Genomic DNA, 6,000 nt, shown 5'->3' with positions numbered 1-6,000 from the left:
CCAGAGAATTTCCACTGGACAAAATTTACTCCAAACCCTCATTAGTCAGAAGTTCACATAAGCCCTGAAGAATGTAGGTTTATAGCTCTTTCAAAAGTCTTATTTATTTTTTTAATCTTGATTATTATACCTGGCTATTCTTGTTACTGATACAAATATCTAATACCTTTTTGAATCCTGCTAAGCTTATGGCCTCAGCAAGACCTTATGGCAATAAGTTCCCCAGGCTAACAGTGCATTCGCTTTGTACACCAGTGGCTCATGGTGGGATTTCACTTTTGGTGCCAGATGACCGGTCACACGTGATAGACAAAAAGATGTCAAGAAATCCAAGGAAATGGGTACAGCTGGGCAGTCTAGACTCAGGCAAAGCAAGAAAAAAAGATTAAAGAGATGAATGGCAGAACATCAGCATACCTGAATTCCCTCTGGAGGTATCTTTGTCTCTCCCTTGACTATAAAGGGAAGCCAGGAGCAACTGGGCTTCTGATTTAAGTGTCTAAATTTAGGTGAGATGAATTTGGCTCAAGAATCTTGTTCTACCTTTAGAACCTCTGAAGTGTCAGAACAGTGTTTTCTGCCTTCAGAAAAAGGAATAAATAAGCAAGAAGCAGCTCTCCAAAGCTTTGCAAGCCTGGTGGAGTTCTTCAAGAAATGATAGAGGTACCTTAAAGCTTGATGCACACCCAGATCCCCTCCCTGGTTCCTGCTGCCCCTCAAGAGGTTCTCCAGGAAAACCTCCTCCCTGCATCTTCTGCCACAATCCCTGCAATAGCTCAGTGTTCACCTTTAGAGAACAGAGATTTTATTCCTTTCAAAATAACCCAGCACTGATACTTTTACTTTCCAAGATTAAAGCTGAACCTGACTGACATGGGGATTAGGATCAAAGGTTAAACCCATGTCAGACTGAAGATAAAGATGCAAAAGGAACAAATGACTTGATCAAACTTCCTTTTTATAAAGTGTTTCACGTCAGCAATTAAGCTGACTGTTCATTTAGCACTAGCTGAGCAGATTCTGCAGTTCAAATGAGATGTAAAGGAAAGGTTTTCACCTGCTGGCAACTAAAAAACCAGGGAAATTATTGTTCTTTTTCTGGTCATTTAACTGTGCTTCACCTTGCATTGGGCTTTTTTTGGCATTGGAAGTGTTAGCCCTTGTGATTTAGGCAACTGGCCTCAAGGTACAAAAAACAATTTATAACACAGGGAAAGAAAACTTTAAAATACACAAAATGTCTTTCATTCCTCATTTTCCCTAATGTTACTAAACCTGAATAATTATACATTTTAAATTTGAAGTTTCTCCCCTCACCCCAATGACCAAAGAGGAAAAACAAAACCAAAATAAATGACTAAGAAAATAAGGGATGTAAAACAATTTAGGCTGAAAACAGAAATAAATAGAATGACTGACTTGCAAACAATGGATCAAAGAGATAAGTAAATAACACACAGAACTCTCCTAAGCTTTAGCAGCAGCGCAAATAACCTCTAAAATAAATGAAACTGGAATATACAAGCTGAAAATTTCCTTTAGGGTTGGGGAGGGTTGAGTTTTGAATCCAGTTGGCATGAGAAGAACCTTGCCTAGAGTGAGGTGTTTTTTGAGGTCAGGGCTCTCAAATTTGGTGTTTGGAGAAAAAAAATCTAGTAAAGGGGAGGATGGGAGACCTCGAGGAATATGGCAGTTTTTCCTATGTTTGAAGTATCTGACTTTTGGCAGGATTCTTTCAAGTTGAACTGACACTGAAAACATGTTCAGATTTGACCATCATTAGTCCTAAAAAAGGATCCCTTTGGCTGTGTATTAAAGCTTTGATATAGTATGTGACTGGAAAAGAGGGGTAATTTCTCCTGATCTGCCCTTCTTCAGCCCTGAAGCTCAGAAAGCTGAGGGCAAAGATGGCTCTGTCCCCCTTGATTCATCCCTCCTTCATACCAGTTCAGTCTGGGGGCCCCCATTCTTGTTAGCATGCAGTAAGGGGTAACTGCTCAAAGTTGTTGTATTTGGCTTCATATGAGTCAGAGCTATAGCCAAGGACTAATTTTCTTTACAAGAAAGAAGCTTTTACTTTGAGCAGCCACCCTCCACCCTGCCATTCTGACCAAACAGAATTTTAGTGCAACTGCAAACTGCTTAATGAAGCTTAAAACAATTCCCATCCTTTATTGGTGTGAATTCCCCTCTTCTTTTTCATCTCTCTTCTGTTTTGGTATGCCGTAACCCACATTTTCCAAACAATGGAAAATTCTCCCCCCACCTACCTACCCACTGGTTCTCTTGAGTGATTCTCTAAAATGACAGTAGGTTGGGGAAACCTTCCCACCAACAGAGTACTAGGTATCTATCTATCTATCTATCCCTTTAGAGTGCTGAAATTATATTTTATTCTGCTTTAGAGAATTCCTCTGGTTTGCCACAAATATCTGAGCATTTTACATCCTGGCTTTGAGATATCTTTACAACAGGCTTTCCATGGTACTCTACAGATCAAGGACTATATCCTGCTTCTCCAGAATCTCTTGATGTTGATTTGGAATAGCTGTAACTAGCGTTCATTTGTGTACGCAGGCAATATAAAAGGATCACTTTACCTTTTGCTGGGATACAATCACCTCTTGAGTGCAACATCTCTGCTATTTAGCAACATACGACCATGTTCCGGGGATGGAAGTAAAGAACAACAGAACCATACCCAACTGAAACTGCAAGGGGGACCATGGCAGGCAGAATGCAATTTACTTCAGATGAAACTGTCAAGCCCTATCCCTCCAGGGCTGCTATTATTAATCTTGAGAAAACTGTCATAGGATTTTTAACAACTGTAAGTGGTCAAACCTTGGTCGTTTATCTCATTCAAATAAGAGCGCCTCCAGCTCTACCATGCTTTTACCATACAAAGACAGCTGATCAGCCCTGAATTGCTCCCAGGAGAAGTCCACTTCAGAAGAATAATCCAAACTTAGCTGTAATCAGTGAAAAAAACCCAACAAAACCAAGCTTTTGTAGGCTTTGTAACCAACTGGGTGGACATTTACTAATGAAAAGGACCAACAATAGAAGCTGTGTCTTCGTTGCTGGATGTGCCAACCTGGATCTGCCCATATTCCCCTTCCATTCCTCTGCAGAACAGTGAAGAATTGAATGACAAGGAGGAGTTAGACTGCCCTTCATCTAGCTTGTGGTTAGCAGGCACTTTGTAAGGGATACTATATAGGTATTTTTAAGCTGGTTTATTTAAGTATGATTCCTGAGGATGTACAATCACTTCACCACACCCCTGTCCCCCCAGAATGGTGCATCTTCTTAGAGAGGCATCATGTCAAACAGTAAGATACGACATTCACAACCATTGGCTGTAACACAAGATAATATATCTGCCTGGGAAATCTGAAAAAAGGCACTGACAACTGCCTCAGGAAAAAAAAGAAAAGGAGAGATGTAAACCTTTGTTATATGGAGAGGGAGAGAGAGAGAAGACAATATTTGCAGTAGAAGTTTTGCTTCTAGAGACCTGACTTGCTGAGTAAATAACCTCATCAAGTGCTGTCTAATGTACAAAATTACTTTTAGCTGTCTGCCACATAGGACAAAACAGCCCTTGTTTACGAACCATTTATCAGCACTTACTATTAAGTTCAGCACTTAAAAACAAATGTAGAAAGCGAACTTTGTGACATATCTGTCTTATGCTCTTACAACATCATGACATTGAATACAGTCCTCAACTGCTATAAATAGACACAGTCCCAACAGAATGAATGAGCTTACACTCTTCTCGATTTACAGCAAGTGAGAAGCTAGCCCAGCATGTTCGACCAAGCAATTGGGGCCAGCCCTATGAAAACAAACCTCCTCCAAAGCAAATGTATTCTAGGATTCTCCATTCCACCCACTTGCTCCTCTCCTGTGTCACTGCCATGCCCAGTACTGTCACGGCAGCATCACATGTGTCCCCTTGCTTTCCCTTGTTTCCCATATAGGGAGGAGAGTTATTACATATTTCATCACTCTTTATCCAGATGAAAGCCCATCAGCAAAAAGCAAATTCTAGCTCTACTGTCTTTTAAACTATTCTGACTTATACAGGTTAGCCAGAAGTATAAATGAGATAATGTAGACCTTTGTCCTTCAGATAATTTGGGTCCATTAGGAAGCCTTAGTGTGTTCTTATTTAGTTTTAAACAGTAGGTTCTAGCAATAGCATAACTTAAAAACCCCTTTTATTCAAGGGAATGGGAACTGAAATACATCATGCTGCTAATCTTCAAGTGCAAATGTAAAAATCTTGAGTAACGCTAATTTAATGTTCTCTGTCACTTGCTTTTTTTCCCTTCCCTTTCCCTTCAAACAAAATGTTACTGTTTGAAAATCTATTAGAGAGATCAAGATGACATTTTTCCACGACACAAACAAAATCAGAACCACGTATCCAGGCAAAGGATCAATGGAAAAGTATAGGCAGAGCTGCTCAAGGTAGCCCAGCTGGCCTGGGATTTGTCAGCATGATGGGCCAAACAGGCTTGAGCATCTTCAGAAAATTGTCCTAACCCCAAGGGACACCTCTGGGCACTGCCCTGCCTTCAGCATGCTGTGGAGATTGCACTTCGAACGAGCGTGGTGGTGAGTACATCAGCCTTTGCTATCTTCCCAAGGGCATCGAGACCCACCTCACTCCAGAGTGATATATCTTAGTCCAGAAACACAGAGGAGAGGAAAAAATACCTCTCAGATTTAAGTGAATTTTTCAAAATTCAGAACGAACATTTGGCTAGCAATTAGTACTGGATTGTTCTGCTTCCTATGTGGTTATCCCGTCCCCAGTCTGGGGGACAGAGTACCTGTGAAGGTACCCTTTCTCACTCTTCCACACGAACAACTAATTAACTGTCTTTGCTTTTCCTGGTTTGACTTGATTTTTTTTTTTTTTAAACTGCATTTGGTCTTACATGTACAAATATGTAACTGCCAATTACAGGATTACAGCATTTATTAGTCAGGAAAATTGTTGGAGTCCCTTCATGCCTGTAGCAAAAATATTGTGGCCTAGCCTGCTCCCCTCTCCCCTCAGTTCATAAGACCTTTTACATTTTGTTGATTTTTGACTCCATCTCAGGCAAACCTTAGAGATTCACTTCTGATTTCACTTCATATTCTCAGGTGCAGTTTTTTACATGAGACTTTTCACAACTCTGCTTGACCCAGACAAGACATTGATTTTGCTGTCAAATACACTGATGGGAAAGAAGTAGAATTTTTAATCACAAATTGTTTGAAAAATTTGTTCTTTTTTTTTTGTCTGTGACACAGGAAATAAACACATTGACTGCCTCAATCCCATGGTGGGCCATTGCCCTGGTTTTGGCTATGATTGAGTTAATTTTCTGTCTACTAACTGGTCTAGTGTTACATTTTGGGTTTAGTATGAGAATAATGGTGATAATACAGATACAGAGGTGTTTTTGTTCCTGCTGAGCAGTGCTTACCCAGAGCCAAGGCCTTTTCTGCTCCTCACCCCACCCCACCAGAGAGCAGGCTGGGGGGGCACAAGGAGTTGGGAGAAGACAAGAAGACACAGCCGGGACAGCTGACCCCGACTGACCCAAGGGATATTCCAGACCATAGGATGCCATGCTCAGTATATAGAGCTGGGCGGAGAAGGAAGGTGGATGTTCATAGCGATGACATTTGTCTTCCCAAGTCACCGTTAGGCGGGATGGAGCCCAGCTTTCCTGGAGATGGCTGAACACCTGCCTGCCCATGGGAAGCGCTGAGTGAATTCCTCGGTTTGCTTTGCCTACATGCGCAGCTTTTGCTTTACCCATTAAACTGTCTTTATCCCAACCCATGAATTTTCTTGCTTTTACCCTTCTGATTCTCTCCCCCATCCCACTGTGAGGGAGGTGAGCGAGTGGCTGCGTGGGGCTTGGTTGCTGGCTGGGGTTAAACCACGACAACCATAGAGAACAGCTTATATCAGGATGCCATTGTGAT

The sequence above is a fragment of the Haliaeetus albicilla genome, chromosome 27, assembly GCF_947461875.1.
Source record: "Haliaeetus albicilla chromosome 27, bHalAlb1.1, whole genome shotgun sequence".
NCBI lineage: Eukaryota > Metazoa > Chordata > Aves > Accipitriformes > Accipitridae > Haliaeetus > Haliaeetus albicilla.
This window is presented reverse-complemented; position numbering follows the sequence as displayed.